Genomic DNA, 18,725 nt, shown 5'->3' with positions numbered 1-18,725 from the left:
CTTTTGTAGATTAAAATTGAGACATTAAGATAAGAGTGATGCTCAGGGTTCTGTGGGACTCTGGAAAATTCATAGCATATAATCAAGTGTTTTTCTATTTCTACATTTTATTATGCTAATAATTAGACAGGCAAGAACGCATTTGCCATAGAATGTCTCTTCCAAACTCAAAACCACATTCCTACTGAGCAGGTCTGGATTGGCTGAATCCAGGAATCTGCATTTTTAACAAGTCCTTTAGGTTATTCTGATGCAGATGAGTCATGGGCCATTAGAGGAATGTTGGTCAAAATCTCCACATCAAAACCTCCTGTCTCTCTTCAACTTTGGCTTGGGTTTGATTCTCTTTGTTGTGGTCCGTAGTTCACCTGGCTTAACTCTGTAGTATCTTTTTATTGGATAAGACCTAGCTGCCCACTTTTTAGACAGAATCAATACTCAGAAATACTGTTACAATATTAGGTCTGGGGATAACCTCAGTAGTGTAATTATAGCCACAAGAACAACCTTAGTCACGTAGTCCAGGCCCTGCCCTCCCAAAGGAACATTCCTTTTAGGCCATTTCAAACACTTGAAGCCTGGGCTTTTGCAGCCCCAAGACAGGGAGCTTCCCAGGCCTTGCTTGCCTACAGGATCTGGTGCCAGGGACTCTTAGCCAGGCAGTTCTTTGTATTTCACAGTCTTCCTTTTGTAGCTGCCCTTGAGGGCTGTGACTTTTGCAATTGTTTAATGGATCAAGTCATTCTTAGTTAAAACCTTTTGGAAGCTTTCCACAGCTGTCAGGGTAAAACCCAAACTCCTGATCTTGGCCAACAGGCTCTGCATGATCTCTGCCCTGACGGCAGAGATCTCCTACTGCATCTCCACCAAGCACCAGTCAACCTTGGGCTTGGCTCTTGGTGCTCAAACACACCAACAAAGTCCCTTCCCATCTCAGACCTCTCTTCATGCATTTCCCTCTTTATAAAAGCTTTCTGTGGCTGCTTTATGACTGACACCTCATCAAGATGTCACCTCCTGAGAGAAACTTTCCCTAAACATCTTGTTTGAAGTTGGCTCTCTCCTCTCCTCGGTTATTTTTGGTTCCATCTCTCATCGCAAGTGGTAATGATTTTGTTTATCTCTTTATGTTTCCTTTACTAGAATGTAAGCTCTGACTGGGTAGGGTCATGTCTGCTTTGCTCACCATTGTATTATCATAATTGGTCGAATAAATGATGTACTCCTGCAAGACCCCTTAATTTTTACTAATACTGTGTCAGTGGGCTAAATAAAGGTTTCACAGCTGAAGGTCTTGGGCACCAGTATTTGAAAAACTTACTAAAAGCTCTCTGTTTAATGAGAGCTTCCCCCGGAAATGAACAAACAGAACTCACTTTTGAACACAACACAACAGAGCAAAGCAGTCAGTGCAGTCAGAGGACAACAGGTACACCTTTGCTACCAAACAGTCTTCCTGTCATGTTCACCCAGGAGCCAACTCCCAGCTGGGGAAAATGGTTCAAATACTGAGTTTGGGGCTTAGTCGAGGCATGCCCTGGCTGTAGGACTCTGGCCTTATATTTGACAGGACTCCAGGCAGGACTGGGCTCCTAGCAGTCTGGCTGGGGTAGGGCATGGCTAGATGATCTGGGCCTTCTTGGCTTTTCCAGGCAGGAGGGAAATGAGTGATTGTTCCTGCTCTTATGGTGTGGAGAACACCACGTTTGTGTATAAATTCTGAAGCCAGAAAGCTGGGTCATGGCCATGGCTGTTCCTCCTTTCATTACTGAGTTTGATACTTGAAATGAACAGAGCCAGAAGCCTGGCAGCAGGTGTCACTATACATGCCACAGGAAGGAAGATGGGACCCTGGTGGTGAGCTTACTTGATGGGGATGCATTTGTGGGATCTCTTTGACTTCATAATTTATCCCTAAATGCATTTTCATTTTACTTCCAATTCTTTTCCCTCTTCCTTTTTCTCCTTCTTTCTCTGTACTCTATTTTATTTTTCCTAAATTTCCCCCCCTCTTCATATCCAGGTCTGTTTTCATTTTCTCTCTCTCCATTTCTTTCCTTCCTATCTCTGTGACTCACCTCATGTCCCTTTCACTTTTCTTCTCCTTCTTCCTTTTCTTTTCTTCATTTAAGATGATTCTGTGGAGTCAGGGACATTCTTTTCTCATTACTCTGAATCTAGCCCACTGGTGACTGGCTGTATTAATACCTATATATCAATTTAAAGTGATAGACTTTCCCAGTCAATTGAAATTTTTATCATTGTGAAAAGTCCCTCTTTATCTCAGGAGTTTTGGGTTTTTATCCTGTCTGACAATTTTTCTGTTTTGATTGAACATTTTATCCACTTGACTTTTGATACAATTGTGAATATTTGGGTTTAAATCTGTATATTTGCTATTTGTTTCATATTTGTCTTACCTATACTATTCCATGTTATTTCCTTGCTCTCTATTGAGTTTATTATTATTCTTTACTTCACTTGCTGTTAGCTTGTTAGTTATATTTTTGTGATTATTATGGTTATATTTTTGGTAATAATTATATTAGTTACTCAAAAAATTTACATACATATCTTGACCCAAGTAAAAAATAAATATGAACTTTCATCACTTACTGTTTAACCAGTCAACCTTGAAAAGACCCTAGAATACTGTATATTTCCATCTTTCAACTTCTATGGTTCTGTGAAGTTTTAATTTATAGATATTTAAAATGTTACAAAACCAAATTATTATTATTTTATATAGTAACTGTTCATTTACCTTACCCACATATTTACCCTTTCTGCACTCTTCATGTCTTCCTGCATCTTTAAGCTTCATCCAGGACCATTTTCCTTCTGTGTCGAGATAGACATTTTCTTTAGTTCAAGTCTACTGACAAATTCTCTGTTTTTGTTTGTGTGAAAAATATCGTGATTTCATTGCCATTTCTCCAGGATATTTTAGCTGGGTATGGGACTTTTAGAATGGCAGTTATTTCCTCAGCACTTGTAAGATGTTATCACATTATTGTCAGACATGCTGTCTCCAATGGGAAGTCAGTTGTGAATTTTATTGCTGCTTTTGTAATTTTTCTTGCTTTAATTTGAAGACCAACTCTCCTTTTTGGTTAATTTTTAGGTTTTTTTCCTCATGAGTAGGTATGGTTAAAATATTTTTAGTATTTATCCTACTTGATGTTCATAAGTAAGTGCTTCTTGAATTTGTGCTTTTTTGTTTCAGCAATGTTAGAAAATACACTTAAATATTACTCTTCCTCCATTCTCTCTCTCTTCTTTTTCTGTGGCAATAGTTACATTACTTAGACCTTTTCTTCCTATGCAATATCTTGATTTACTATATGATCTTTTTTCTATTTTTCATCCTTTCATCTTTTAGTGCTTAGTTCTGGACATTTTACTCTCACTTACATTCTAATTCCCAATTAACCTTCCATTGATATTAAAATTTTACTTAGTATAATTTTTTAGTTGTAGTATTATATTTTTTAGTGTATTTATTTCCTTTTTAAAAGTAGTTTCCAGTTGATTATCAGAATTTTTCATTTTGGCTTTAAATTCTTTGACAATATTAGGCACAGTTATCTGATCACTATTATCTGGGTTGTTCTGTGTACCTGGTTACCTTTGATTGAGTACCAGGTATTACATAGGAAAAAATTTGGGATAGTTTGAGTCTTAGCATAAAGGTATCTTGCTGTAGAGAGAGAGGATTTAATTTATTTCTTACTGGAAACTAAGGGCCTTTAGAAATTCAAGATCACCTTAATGTAATCAGGGGTGGGTGGTTCAAACTTGGCTCTTGGTTTATGTGTGGACTGGTTTATTTTTGATTCAGCTTTACTCCTAGGATAAAGATATGTCCCTTTCATGTCCCAACCCCAAACTCAGGGATTTACCAGTGCCTCTGTCTTGGTGGGTCCTGAACTTGAATTCTTTTTCCTAGCTGCAAGACAGCTGCCAAAATGTCTGTTAAGTTTTATACATCTCAGCCACCTGTCCTGGAGTTGGCTGAGCCCCTAGAGTCTGGGGAAGAGTAGCCTTGAGTGCCAGACTGACTTCTCTGGATTTCATTTTTATCCCTCAGACTATGTCCTATAATTCTTCCCTGTCCTGGAACACCTCCAGTGCCAGATAAGTTTTGTATATTGCCCACATTTTTTTGGTTGTTCTCTGCATGAAGGTTTTCCCAAGTTTTCTAGTCTGCCAGTACACTCATGCCATTTTCCATCTCCGGACCTCAGTTTTTGCATCTATATAAAAAATCATTAGACTGGAAGACCTCCTCAAATCCATATTTCAGCCAGTGTCAGCTTGATCAAACCTACAGGTTAGACTGTCAGTTTCATAGGGAAGTGCGGTCTTTCCTACAGAGGGCTGGCTTCCTGCCCCACGTGGTCAGGGTAACTAGTACGGCTTTGGAGTGATGGCAATGAGCACGTTTGTTACTTTGGGGGGAGTGGAAACATGTACCGTAAGGCTAGAACACAGCTAACTTGCAGTAGATAGCCTACTATCCATACTGGTGTGAAATGTAGGCAGGGGTGTTTCATTTCTCTCTCAACCCAGGTATAGGAAGGATTCCCAAGGGCTATTTATCACAGTCAGAAGGGAGATAAATAAAGAACAGGGATGTTGTTAATTTACCCAAACCCCGAACTCAAAGTCCCTTTGATGGAGCAGGGGCCCTGGGGGAGCCCTGATGTAAGATTTCTGGCGAACCATCTGGAGGGTCTGCCCCTCATCTCCCTCTACATGAGTGTGGGCGTGTACGCGTGCGTACCCCCCAAACACGTGTGCCTAATGATGACCACATTATAAGTGGGCACATCTGGTGGGAAGAGTTTTCAATAGGAATTTTAAAGCACTATCACTTTCATTCTAAAGGGCGAATTCTAAAGGTACATTTTGCCTCTGGTTCTTTATTTTGAAGAGCGCTCAGAACATCATTGGTTTTTACCATGCTTTTGGCGAGTTCCGGTTCTGAGAAAGAGGTTCTTGCATTACTCTCATGCATTAGGTCTCTTTGGGTTAAGAGCACAGACTCTGGCGCCAAATTGCCTGGGTTCAAACCCTGACTCCTTCATGTACTAGCAATAAGACCTTGGACAAATAGTTAAATTTCCTTGTGCCTTGGTTCCGTCCTGTATGAAATGAGGATAATGAATAGCACCTGCCTCGTGGGGCTGTTGTGAGGATTAAATGAGTTAATCCATGTGAAGTGTGCAGATGGGTGTGCTGTTGATTTGGATGTGTGTCTGTACTGCATCTCTGAGTGTGTAAGCCCCCGAAGCGCGTAGGCAAGCGGTGACGTGGACTGGGTAGAGCTCTGGATTCAGGGTCATGAGGCCCACTATTGTGCTAGGCTGACTGTTAGACTAACTTCCAAAACTGTTGGCCCTCAGTTCAGTCTTCAAACATTTCCTGTAAAGTAGGACAGTAACACTCCTACCTGCTCTCACAGGATGAATCTCCGATGAAGTGGTGGATGTAGAAATCTTTCTGCAAAAGCACTATGGGCTATATAAATGTGAGGGATTGTCCTTAAAAGCGATGAGAGACCCATGGTCCTCTGCAGGCACGGATGAGATGGAGAAGGTACAAGAGAAGTGGGAAAGCGGGGGGTTTCCAACTTTTTACTTTCCTTTCTGAGCTTGTTCAGTTTCCGCATGACTCTACCCTACGGATTCTCCAGCATGAACTGGCTTGCTGGGCTGTCCATGGAATGGGGTTGGATGGTCCCTTAAGGTCAGTCTTGGATTCCATTTCTCTTCACCCAAGGTCTTATCTTGGAGACTGTGAGCTTGGTATCTGGCAATGTGTCCCCTTGGCCTAGCAAGGAAATCCAACCCCTTGCTCCCAGGAGTGAGCAGGTGGATTAAAAGTCCTTCTGGAGTGACGATGTGGGATGTTAATCTGGCGTGAAGTGGACCAGCTATTGGGGGCCAGGTGCGGTATGGTCAGAGCCCAGAGGTGGGCATAAGGTAAAGGTCAGGATACATTGTGTATTAGTTTCCTGTGCCTGCTGTAACAAATTACTAACAGCAGACTATTCTCTTATGGTTCTGGAGGCCAGAATTCCAAAACCCCGATCACTGGGCCAAAACAGGATGTCAGCGGGCTCACGTCCCCACTGAGGTCTTTAGGAACAAATCTGTTTCTTGTCTCTTTTATCTTCTGGTGGCTCCAGGTATTCCTTGGCTAGTAGCCATATCACCCCAGTCTCTGACTCCATAGTCACATTGCTTTCTCCTCTTTGTCTTCTGCCTCTTTCTTATAAGGACACTTGCTATGGCATTTAGAGTCCACACAGATAGTCCAGGACACGTATGTCCTCATCTCCAGATTCTTAATCATCATCTGCAAAGACATTTCCCAAATGAAGTAACATTGAGAGATTCTGGAACAATGATATTTTTTTTGGGGGGGGGGACATTGCCCAGCCCAGTGATTTTCAACTTTTTTCATCTCACAACACACATAACCAATTACTAAAATTCTGTGGCACACCCAAAAATATATTGCATTTTTTTGCCAATCTGACCCACAAAAATAGCTGTTACTTTGATTCATTCATACTGGATGGCTATTGTTGTGTTGGCTGTTGTCATTTTTTTTTTAATTTGACAATCTAAGGGAAAAGAGGTCAGTGCCCCTGACTGAATAGTCAGGTGTTGCATGTTTTAGAAGTTCTTGTGGCGCCCCAGTTGAACATCGCTGGTTTAGCCTGTCTCAGGTGGTAAGGGAGGAAATAGGTGGAGCAGGAGACAGATCCACACAGGGACACCCAGAATGAAGAGAATTTAGTCAAAATGGGAAAGAAACATGTCTAAGGGGTGAGTAACAAAGAAACTGTTACAACTGCCCGTATGAAATAATGATATTCACCGAACACTTACTAAGTGTCAGTTACTGTTCTGGGGGCTGGAAAGAAAGTAGCGTGGAGTTTGCATTCATTGAATGAATTAGTGAATAAATGACTGAATAACTGAGGACATTCTTTGCTTAGCAAGGAATGCTGTTTCTTGTTAGATCGGGTATCAAGGCTATCAGGAAGAGCTTACAGCTGGGAATCAGAGAGCAGGTGCTCTGGCTGGAGCGGGGTATGTGGGCTGGAGGAAGGCCGGCCCTCGCCCAGCACAAGGAGAGAAAGGGGTTTATTTAACTGAGTGGTTCTCAGCCCTGGCTGCACAATGGTCACCTGGGAGCTTTTATCAAATATCTAGGCCCTACCCCCAGAGATGCTGATTCAGCTGGTCAGGGCGGGCTGGGCATCTACAGAGTGTTAGCTCCCCGGGGGATTCTGATGTGCAGCCATGGATGAGACCAGGGTTAACTTCTCTTTGTGCTGATTGCCTTATGATCTAGAGTCAGACCTGGCTACAGAACAAGACTCTGTGTGTTACTTTAGGCTGTGTGATCTTGGGCATATTATATATCTTTTCTGAGCTTCCATTTACTTACCTGTAAAATGGGGATAAAAATACTTACTTTACACTTCTTTCTAAGGATTAAAGTAGAAAATATTTGCAAAGTTCTGACCATGATACCTGGCACATGGTGAGTACTTAATTATCCCTACCACCTCTCAGTGAGGTAGGGAGTATTGTGCCCATTCTATAGATTTGGGAACTGAGGCTCAAGACACATCAGGTTAACTTGGTCAAAGCAACATTGGTAGTAAATATTGGATATAAAATTTAGCTCTGACCTCTTTTTATGACTTAATTCTGCCCATTTTTTCTTTTTCTTTTTCTTTTTTTTTTTTTTTTACAATGGGATATTAAACCCCAATGCACTCTCTTCCCTTTGGTCTCTGTGGCTGTGAATGAGCTGGCCACTGCCTGTCTGGGAGGATTCTGGTTCCCCCTCAATACCTAGGAGTTTAGTATGGAAGAGAAGCCCAGCCCACCTTTCCTCTTAGACCCATCTCTTATCCTGAGATGAAGCAGGCAGAAGATTGCCGTAGAGAGGTTTAATGGGATGAATAATGGTCCCTCCCAAAGAAAGCAGGTCCTAATCCCTGGGACCTATGAACATCACCTTATATGGCAAAGTCTTTGCACATGTGATTAAGTTATGAATTTTGAGATGCAAAGAAAGTCTTGATTGCACAGGTGGGCCCTAAGTGCTATCACAAGTGTCCTTATAGGAGAGGAGCAGAGAGATTTCGCATACACGTAGAGGAGAAGGCAATGTGACCTCAGAGGCAGAGACTGGAGTGAGGTGGAATAAGCCAAGGAATGCCCTGAGTCACCATAAGCTGGAAGAGGCAAAGAATTCTCTCCCAGTCCCTCTGAAGGGAGTTTTGGCCCAGTGTTACTGGATTTGGACTTCTTGCCTCTAGAACTGTGAGAGTATGCACTTGTTGTTTTAAGCCACCCAATTTGTGGTAATTTGTTACAGCAGCCCTAGGAAACTAATACCAGAGGTTCTCTGTGGACACCCTAGTGCTTTTTGTGATGGTACCTTCAAGTCACAGCAAACATGTTTGGGGCTTTACTTGCATTGCATGTGGCTGCCTGATTTCTAGCTCCTACCGCTGAGCCAGCAGGGCCTTAGGGAAGCTTGTGCACCTGCAGCCCATGGAGGTGGCAGACAGAGTTCACTGCCTCCTCACACCCCTGTCCTTTCCTACCACCTGAGCTTCTGGTCAAGGAGCAGATGTAAGTCCTCTTATTGCTCTGCTGCTGGAGGGAGACAGCATGTCCAGCATGGGGGAGGGGTTAGGGATGGGTGGGACAGAGCCCAAGAGGCCTCCTTTTTGACATTGAAGGTCCCCAGCTCAGTTTACCCCCATCTTCTCAACCCTGTTTCTTAAGGGCAAGGGCTTTCTGGAACAATTTTACTCAGTGTACTGGGAACAAAGGAGAAACCAAATGCCTTGCTTGGGAGCAACCCATATGGAGGAGGCAAGGCAAGGCCCAGTGACAGGATAATTGCTTAAATATCTGCTTTAAGTATAAAGGCAGACTCTACCTCCAGCTGGAGTTCAGGTTCCCACAGGTCATGAAAACAAAGAGGGAATGGGAGAATTAAAGAGGAATAGAAATGGAAATGATTAGGAAAGATTGCCGCTACTTACAGTGAGGGGGGAGGCAGGGGAGTTGGGAATTAACCCTTTTGGGATTGTGCAAGTTCGGTGTGGGCTCATGGCTCTTGACTTCTCCTTCTCAGAATGGGGAAGCTGGAGGCCTGAGCCCAGAGGAGGATGCTCTACTTTGGGGCAGCTCTTCTAAGACCTGGAGAAGAGGCTGGTGGGGCTCATTTAGGGGACTGGGCTTGGGGCAGTGTGAGTCGGTAATGGCTTCGAGTGGTCGTGGTGAGCGGTGCATGCAGGCTTTCTCGAACTTTACCAGTTCTCCTTTCTCCTCTGCCACTCGAGCAGGCTTGTCTTCTGGCTGGGAATGCCCCCTCATGCTCCATTTCCCTGCTGACTCAGCACCGTGGCCTCCCGGGTTCATGGGGGCAGGGGTCTCTCTTCACTGACTCCTGTGGCATCCTCTGTTTCTCCTCTGCAATCCACATTATGCTGATAAAAGTCAGATTAATTATAATGATCTTATGGCCTTAATTCTAAGAAGTATAAGTTTTTACATTCCTGGAATTAGGGCCTGCTTTGTAATCAATGGGCATATTCAATGGATGTATTAGACGTGGTTCCCCAGAGTAATAGAACCGATAGGATACAAATATCCTATCCATATAGTTATAGCTTATTTATATCTATGTCTGTATCTTTATGCCTATTTACAGAGAGACAGATTTTAAGACATTGGCTCACACGATTGTGGGGGCTGGCAAGTCCAAAATTTGTAGGATAGGCCAGCAGGCTGGAATGTCAGGCAGAATTTCTATGTTGCTGTCTTGAGGCATAATTCCTTTTTTCTTTGGGAAACATCAGTCTTTGCTCTTAAGGCCTTCAAATAATTGGGCCTGCCTGTATTATGACTTGACTTAAAGTCAACTGAGTGCGGATATTAATCACATCTAAAAATTACCTTCACAATAACATCTATACTAGTGTTTGACCAAACAACTGGGCACCGTAGCCTAGCCAAGTTGACACATAGAATTAACCACCATAGTGGGGTAGTCATTTGTCAGTTTATATTCATTTATTCATTCACACATTCATTCATTCATTTGTCCATTCATTCCTGCTTCCCAAAAATCTGTTATAGAAACATGTAAAGTCTTGATGGATACCTTAAGCATTGGGCTGTAATGGTAGGCTGTGAGCTTGATGAAGGGAGGGGCCAGAACTGTTTGTTCATTGTGGCAATCTCAGTGCGCATAGTAGGTGCCTGATGTTGGTAAACTGCCGGATTAGCCCCTTGGCTAAGCCATAAATGACTAGGATTCAGGCACTCCTTGGACTTTCACTTTCCTCTCTTTAAGAGTATCATAGTCTTTATCCACTTCCTTCCTCCCCTTGTGCAGACTGCATACTCCTTTTCTTCTCTCAGTCTCCCTTTCTGCCTCCTTGTCCTCCATGCCTTTTATTTGGCTAATGCTCTGTGCCTAATCATGTTAGCCAGCACTGGCATTATAGAGTTGTTTGCAATCCAGTCCAGGTCTGATTATGAGTTTCAGCAGCCTGAGGCTACTTTAAGAATGTGTTGATCGGTGGGGGGTGGGGAGACCCCAAAGGGGGCTGGCAATTTTGGCTGCTGGAGTTGTCCACATATGTGTCTGGGCACTGTATAAGAGTACAGGCTGGTTGGGTTTTGGTTCTCTCCTTGATCAAACCCTTGGTGGGGTGTTTGTCCTGGCTGGGTATCTAAGCCCTTCCTGATTGTATTAAGCCTCATGAAAGCGAGGCCTAAAACAATCCTGCTAGTGTAGCTAGTGCGGCTAGTGCAGTACCCACAGCACAGAGTGCCTTGTATTTTCTGCCATGCTCTGTTCGAGCTCATTCCAACTTCATACTGCAAGTGTAAAGAAACTGTTGTGTGTTTCTCTGGTTTGCAAGCATTATATACATTTCCCTTGTCTAGGACATTAATTCAGAAATATTTATTGAGTGATTTCAGGATTTGGAGCAATTCTGAAATCATTCAGTTCAGATTCTAAGAAGGATATCATGGGTTTAAAAGAAATTAGCTACCTCTCTCTTTCCCTCCATTTTCTCAAAAGCACCCTGTATTTTTCTATAGAGCATTTTGCCTTCTTGTCATTATCCCTTTAATTATTTATAGTCATTCTATCTCTGCCTTCCCTTCTAGACTGTAAACCTCTCCATCTGGGCAGGGTCCACGAGTGCTGTCTTCACCATTGTATTCCCAGGGGCAGGCACAATAAGTTCTTGGACACTTTGATTGACAGAGATATGGTATCCCACTCCAAAGGTGTAATTATGTTTTTGGAAGTTTGTACACAGCAAGGAGGAATATTCATATAGTTACACATAGTTATGTGTGTGAAAACTGGATCCCTGGGATCAAGCTAAAAGGCCATATTATGTCACTCAAAGAGTCTGAAAGTGGTCCTTTCTTGTGTTCCTTGAAAAATAATCTGAGACAAGTTTACCTGGGTCAGCATCTCTAGGGAGGCCAGTGTGAAATGAAATTACTCTGGGTTGTATAATTGTGAAGACACGTGTCCCCTTGTGTGTATTATTCTAGTACACTGTGCTTTGCCAAAGTCTGGGGCTCCGTGTATCAGATTTTCTGGACTCATATCCTGGTTCTAGCCATGTCTAGATATCCCTATGTGAGTCTTGTATGGCCTTCAGCACCATATTTGCCATCTCTATGCCTTAGTCTGTTCCCAGGTAAAAGGGAGTAATAACAATCTCCACCTCATAAAGTTGTTTTAGGATGGAGTGAGATAATTAATGCAAAATACTGAGGTCAATGACTAGCTCAGAGTAAACAGAATAAATGTCAGTTATTACTATTATTATTTTCATAAATATGTAATGGTAAAGTTGTCTTTGCATGCATGGTGACTTTAAAAAAAAAGAGAGAGAGGGATGAGCTTTTAGGAGGAGGGAATGGAAATGGAAGTGGGATCCGATGTAAGTAGGATTAGTTCTGATAGTCCAGGATACATCTCTTTAGGGAGAAAGAGAAAAATGGGGCAGTTTGAAGAAGATATATAGTGATACTGTCCAGGGTGTGTGGCATTAGGGGATGACGGGATAAAACATGGGAGAGGCATTCAGTTTTGACTAGGAGTGTCATTGGAGTTGACGCGTTCGGCACCTGGTTGCTCCCAACCATGCTCACCTGGCAGCAGGACAACTGGTCATTTCAGTCCAGCAGTTCGACTGACCAACATTCAGGACAGGGGGTGGCTTGCCTTTGTGAGAGGCCCAGGCTCCAAATCCCCGTCCGTCCTGGCTGGCTGTTGGGGTCGGGCAGTTCTGACAGGAGCATCTGCTGGTCCTCACCAGGACAGTTATTGGGGACAGAAGTTGCATTGCCTCGCAATTCTGGCCCCAGAAGTTTCTGATTTCAGAGGACTCTTGTAGTGAGATAGAATCGATCAGAAAGTATCGTGTCTTTTTCTCAGAGCAGCTACAAATGACTTGCCACAGAGCCTTCGTGATGCAGGTTTGTCATTACATCCCCCAGATTTATGCCTCAGAGTGGGGTTTAAATATACTGTTGGAAGGAAAGAGCCAGCTGGCCATTTCCTTCCCACTCTTCCCCTCAACTTGGCCCATGACGGAGTTTCTGGCCAATCCAGAGTAGCTTTTCTTTTTTTATTAAATTCCTTTAAAATAAAGGAGTCCATTTTAATTGACTGAGTTATAATATTATATTAAAAGTAATATATTGCAGATATTACTGTGAAGTATTGTTCCATCCCAAAGACCTTTTCACATGAACTGGGTTATTTGATCTTTTCAGCAACCCTCTGAGGTAAGTTGGGTGGATAAGGATATTGTTAATTTCATTTTGAAAACAGAACCTTAAAGTGAGGAACTGATTACTTATCCAAAGACATACGGTGGTAATAGCTAATACATAGCAGTTGCCTTGTATACTTGTACCAGGTATAACTATTCATTCAGTCTTCACAGTGGCCCAGTGAGGAAGGCACTGTGTATCCCAGTTACACAGGTGAGGAAACAGAGACATAGAGAAATGAAATCAATTGCCCAAGATCAGAGCTGGTAGGTGATGGAGCTGAGATAACAACCCAGGTATTTTGGCTCCAGAGTCTAGATCCTTACCTGCTGTGTTAAGACAACACAGTTCACGGTCTCAGGGATTCTCAGGCAATTATTGTACCGGTTACGGCCTCCCTTTACAGTTCCCTGTCTTCTTTAAGGCTCTCCCAATCTTAGATGGACAAAGTGTGTTAAAATGTGACAAGACCAGAGATGTTTTAAAAATTCTATTTATTTATTATAAAAGCTTGATCACTAGCTGGAGAAGAAAACAGGAGTCACCTTCAAAATGATAATGAGATGAGTGATCAAAGCTTATGAGGAGGGAAAATGCTGCTGAACTATTGTTTCACTCTGTTGGTTGTTGCCAGGGACTCCTGTTGGCTTCCTGCTTCGTGCAGTTGTATTTTGCTGAGGTAGAAGGAGGCATGTCAATGCTGAAGTTGGTCTCACTGTGGAGATGGGGGTCTGTGTCAGTGGCATTGCCTTTCTTTGTGAACTTCAGAGAGGGCTGGCAGCAACCAGATTTGAGATCTTGCAGGCAAGGGAGAGCCTGCTTTTCTGGTGAGCTCTTAGGTTTGTGGGATGTAGAATTCACGTGAAAACTATTCAAATATTCTGAAAGAAAGACACTTTAAAACCCCGACTTCTCCTTGTGGATTACAGGTGGCTTTGGTGCTAATAGTTTAGAACATGCTCTTCAGAAACTAGGTCCTTATTACAGCCAGGGGTCCAAAAGACACTTCTCATGGTTATGTTAAGACAAGGAGAAGGAGGTCCCTGACTTTTTTGGTTCTTTGGACCACCAAGTTTTTTTGTGGATTGAAATAAGTCATTTGTTACTATCAATGTGTGATTTGGAGAAAATACCATTTTCTAAGTGGCAGAATTTCTCCCATGAAAGGGGTTGTTTTTTGTTGAGTGGCAGTGAGGCGGTGAAGTGAGTAGGGCTTTGCAAGGCTCCAAAATGCTCAACAGTTTGATTCTTGCCTGATTTCACATGCAGCAGGATAACTAGCTCAGATAACTCCATGGGGGCCTCACCTGGGTTTCCTGTATGGTGTCTAATTTTCTTCCTGTCTGAGTTATTATGTAATCACATTATGTTGTCAAAACTTGGACAGTGGGAGAAAATAAGGTAATAGAGAGAGACCCAAATTCCCTGGGCACTTCTGCTTAACATGACTTTTATGACCTTTGGCATAAGTATTAGCTTGAGAATGCCAGCTTTGTCATGTCTGCAAACGTGTGCCTGAGTGGACAGGGTGAGATAGTGACATTAGACATTGCACAATGCCAAAGCAGACAGTTGAAAAATGAAAATGTTCACCAAACTAGGTTATTAGACAGCAAAAAAAATTGTGTTGCTTAAGAGAAGTTTGTTGTTGAAAATTCACATTGATAATCATATGGATTTGTATGCAGTGTTATGTCCTAATAAATATTATAAACACTGCCCTCCACAGATGCTATTCTATTTATTTAAATTTTATTAATTTATAAAATCATAAAAATAATGAGGCAATAACATTAGTGAATTCAGAGAAAGAAGAAAAGAAGAAAAAGTCTCTAGCAATCTCACCATTCTGATGTTATAACTTTTTTCATGTTTGAGTTTTCCCTTTCTGCTGTTGGCTGATATATTTCTACCCAGTTGGAATCCTAATTACAGAGACTTTTAACTTACCCAATAACATTTGCAAACTAGAAGCAGCTTCAGTAGTAGATCCATGGGTGGGTGAGCAAGGCGGGGCATTCAAGAGTATCTGGCTTGATCTCCTGGTTCTATAGATGAAATGGCAGAAGTGCAGAAAGGTGAGGGAATTGCCCAGAGGACAAAGATTGGCAGTATCTGAGCTGGGGATTTGCCCAGTGTAGTCCTGCTTCTGATCCCCCCACGATATCTCTCTTTGTCCTGAGACTTGCCTCCAACACCACATATCTCTTCAATTTGGCTTTTGAATGTGTGTTATGTGTATATATATATGGGGTTGGCCAAAAAGTCTGTTTAGTTTTTTCCATAAAATAAAAGACACCTTTTTCATCTTCACCCATAACTTTACTGATCTGGATATTTTGAGTATGCCGGCTACCTCCCATTGTTGGCTTCCAGTGGGTAGAGGCCAGGGGTGCTGCTAAACATCTTCCAATGCATAAGATAGCCCCATACCAAAGAATTATTTGGTCAAAATGTCAATAGTACCAAGAAACTTTGCAAACCTCTTTTAACATATTTTATCAGTCATAGCACATTCTCCATACTCTGCACAAATCTTTTTTTTTGTATTTTTACCTTTCTTGAAATAATAAAGCTTAATACGTCAAAAATGTTGTGTATTTTCTTCCATCTTCAATATTAAAATGGCTGCACAAAAATGCACCCATTTCGATACTTTTTTTAAATGCATGCTGATATGATAGCTGTCACAATACGATCTAACAAAATTGTTTTGCATGAAGTTAAAGACAATTAAATGCTACTAGAGCCATCATACAGAAAAAGAACTAAAACTTGTTGACCAACACAATATATATACAGGGTGGGGAAAAAGTAGGTTTACAGTTGTGAGTATGCAAAACACAGAGTTTATTCTTATATTACTATTTATTAATTATTGTATTTTTTCCATACAAACAGCTGTAATCTGCTTTTGCCCTAACCTGTATATACACATGTATTTATTTCTATATGTATGTATGTATATACATGTAAATATCTATTATATTTAAAGATATGAATTGCTCTGTAATATAAAAAAACTTAAGGCAAACTACAGTTTTACCAACAATTATGAAAGCTGAAAAGATTTGAAAAAATATTCGTGAGACTGTGGAATTTGACATTTTCTCACATAACAAGTCTCCTAAAAAAGTTTCTTTTTAAGACTTTATGCTGTGTACTCTTCGGTTGTGTATGATGGGCTATCACTGCTTAGAGATGTGAAAACCTTGCTGGCCCCGGGAAGCAAGCCGTCGGGTTGAAAAGGCGACCGGAGCTGTGGTGTACGCTCCCGACAGCGGACAGTTGTCTTCTCACAGACAAAGCTGAAGTTTGTATAAACCTCATTAAATGGGGGAAACCACACTTGTGTTGGTTAATTTATGTGTTTGTCTCTAACTGGAAATAAAGGTTGATTCCCCATTAGAGTATAGGTTCTATTTTTTAAAAATTTAAATTCTGGTTTAATATTAGCATTTAGCAGAGAAGTCTATAGACATGGTAGTCACCACCTTGGAATTAAAGTTTAAGGTTTTCCCTCTTTTAGGTGTAGTTAGCTATACTTTTATGAATTAATAACTACAGAGAACTAAGGAGAATGCAAACACCTAGCCACATTTGCTGGAGAGGTGGATTTGTAGATAACTCTGGGCAGGGAATTATTTTCCCTAGACTAGAAATCAATTTTGATAGTTAAAAATATATGTCAAATGCATTTTTCCTAACTTTAGATCAGTTCCTTAAAAGAATATAACTTGTTTTTCTAATAGAAAATGTAAACTTCTATTAGAATTCCTTCATAATCCCTTCTATACAATCCTTTTGGATTTCCTGGTTCAGGAAGAATAATGTATCTCTAGCACATCATCACACCCTGTCAAAAAAAATAAGTGCTTAATAATTTATTTATTAAATGAATGGATTTTCTTCATTCAGTTTCTTTACTTTCTGGCCTGTTTCCCTTGTTGGTATTCTCCAGAAACAGGTCTTCTATGAAGTTTGTATCTGTCAGATGGTTTGGTTATGCTGCAGTAACAAAGTAGCCCAAATATGTCTGTGACTTGACACTCATGCTTCTTACCCATCAAGGGTCTGCAGGGAGGCTCTGCTCATCCGGTCACTCAGGGGCTGAAGCTGATGCTGGCTTCACTTCAGTGTCCTCCTACATCACTACTGGAAGGCAGAAAGGATACAGAGAATCATGCAGACCTTAACTCTACTCAGAAGAGACACTTAGCACCTTCTGCATTGGTTAAGACAACACATATGGCCACCCCTGGATGAAATTTTACCGTGTTGCCTGGAAGGAGGATCAGAATCAGTAGGAATAGCTCTGATAACAATGTGATTATAAGATAATAGTGATGATTCTAATGGACTTTTCCCAGAGGAGCTTAGAGTGATTTCAATGTTTGTAACTAATCCACCAATCCACCTTTAAGAGAGGCAGGTAGGTTGCTGGTGCCTCGGCTCTTAGAGGAAGTAAAGGCACATGGGGAGGGAGACTTAGTGACCTTCTGGGAGCCAGGGAATTGTTAGTAGAAATCCTGACACCGAACTCTCAGATTCCTGAGTTCTTGTCTTCAGAACCACCTTCACGGCTTTGCTTAGTCTTTTTAGGAATAACTCTCATATCTTTAAGCATCTTGATTCCAGGTCTCTCTGTGGTGATGGGTGAGTTTGCAGTTTAAATAGACTTTAGAATGATTGTTTTTTTCTTCTGGAGAAACTCTTGGAGGCTGGATTGTGTAGAATAGAAATAAGAAAATAAAATTTGGATTAAAGACAGGCAGGTCTGGATTTAAATTGCTGTTTTGTCTCTCCTCTGTGTGACTTAGGAAAGTCACTTAATTTGTCTGAAATTCGGGTTCTTCCTTTGAAAAATGAGGAAAATACTTCCCACCTTTCAGGTTGTGGTGACAAGTGAAAGAGGAAAAGTTGTGGGATGCACAGCACAGTACCTGGCATCCAGGAGTAATTCCCTGAGTGGAGACTGTTGTGATCGACATTACCTGGTTCTTCATTTTTTGGTTTTCCCACATTTTGAGGATCAGAATAAGTCCAGGAATATTGGGGCACTGTTCCCATTGGGGCTGATATTGTTTCAAGATGAACTTGTTTTTTGTTTGTTGTAAGCTACTCAATTTATTTTGCTAAAACATCATTACGTTCTATTAAGTCCCATGATACATTTCTTTTTGTTTTTTTTTGTTTTCTCCCCCACTCTTGGGCTGCTTTTAGGGTACCCAGTAGTCATGATATGGACAAACAGGCACCAAGAAATTACTCAACTCAAACAGCAGCTTCTAGAAACTACCTCATCCTAGCTCTCAGAGACCTCTGGATACCCAGGGCCAAGGAGCTTGTCTTTCTGTTACTTGTGGGGCAACTCTTGCCAGGGCGATAGCAGAGAGGCGTCACTGAGCTGGCTGCCTTGTTGCAAAGCATAACTGTGGCTCTGGGCAGAAAATGGTCTGGTCTCGTTTTCCCTGTTTCATAGGAGGCCAGGCCAGCTTCATCTGTTGTGGTTCACGTGGGCGGGATCACATATTTCGGCCCTATTGCTGGGTACCTTGTAGGTCTGACTTCACTCAGAGTTTCTCTTTGCTCCACTTTCAAGGTGAATTGCAGATTGAAGCTGTTTGGACCTAAGTCAGGAGGGTCTGAGAAAAAGAAAACAAAACATCATCTTGATTCAACAGTTGCTTAGTAAGTAGTTGCTGACCAGGAATTCACCACTTGTTCTGACTATTATAGGCCAAGAAAGGGAAATCCAAAGTGTTTTATGAGTGTAGATAGCATCTCAGTTTTTTAAGGCCGACAAATAAAATCTAATTTTTAAGAGTGTGTACCTTTTTGTAAAGAGACATAAATGTTGGA

At 41.6% G+C, this 18,725-nt stretch overlaps 1 long non-coding RNA gene across 2 annotated transcripts in view; it reads left to right on the top strand.

The window, feature by feature from the left end:
• The window catches only part of LOC123478965 (uncharacterized), an 89,845-nt gene that overhangs the window by 29,899 nt on the left and 41,221 nt on the right, over positions 1-18,725 (top strand). For both annotated transcript variants that reach the window (XR_008426969.1, XR_008426968.1), the window contains exon 4: positions 18,466-18,554. This is a non-coding gene — a long non-coding RNA (uncharacterized lncRNA). The remainder of the gene's footprint in view (positions 1-18,465; positions 18,555-18,725) is intronic.

Source organism: Desmodus rotundus, chromosome 5 (assembly GCF_022682495.2).
Source record: "Desmodus rotundus isolate HL8 chromosome 5, HLdesRot8A.1, whole genome shotgun sequence".
Classification (NCBI taxonomy): Eukaryota; Metazoa; Chordata; class Mammalia; order Chiroptera; family Phyllostomidae; genus Desmodus; species Desmodus rotundus.
Note: the sequence above shows the minus strand (reverse complement) of the source record. Positions and strands in the feature narration are given on the sequence as shown.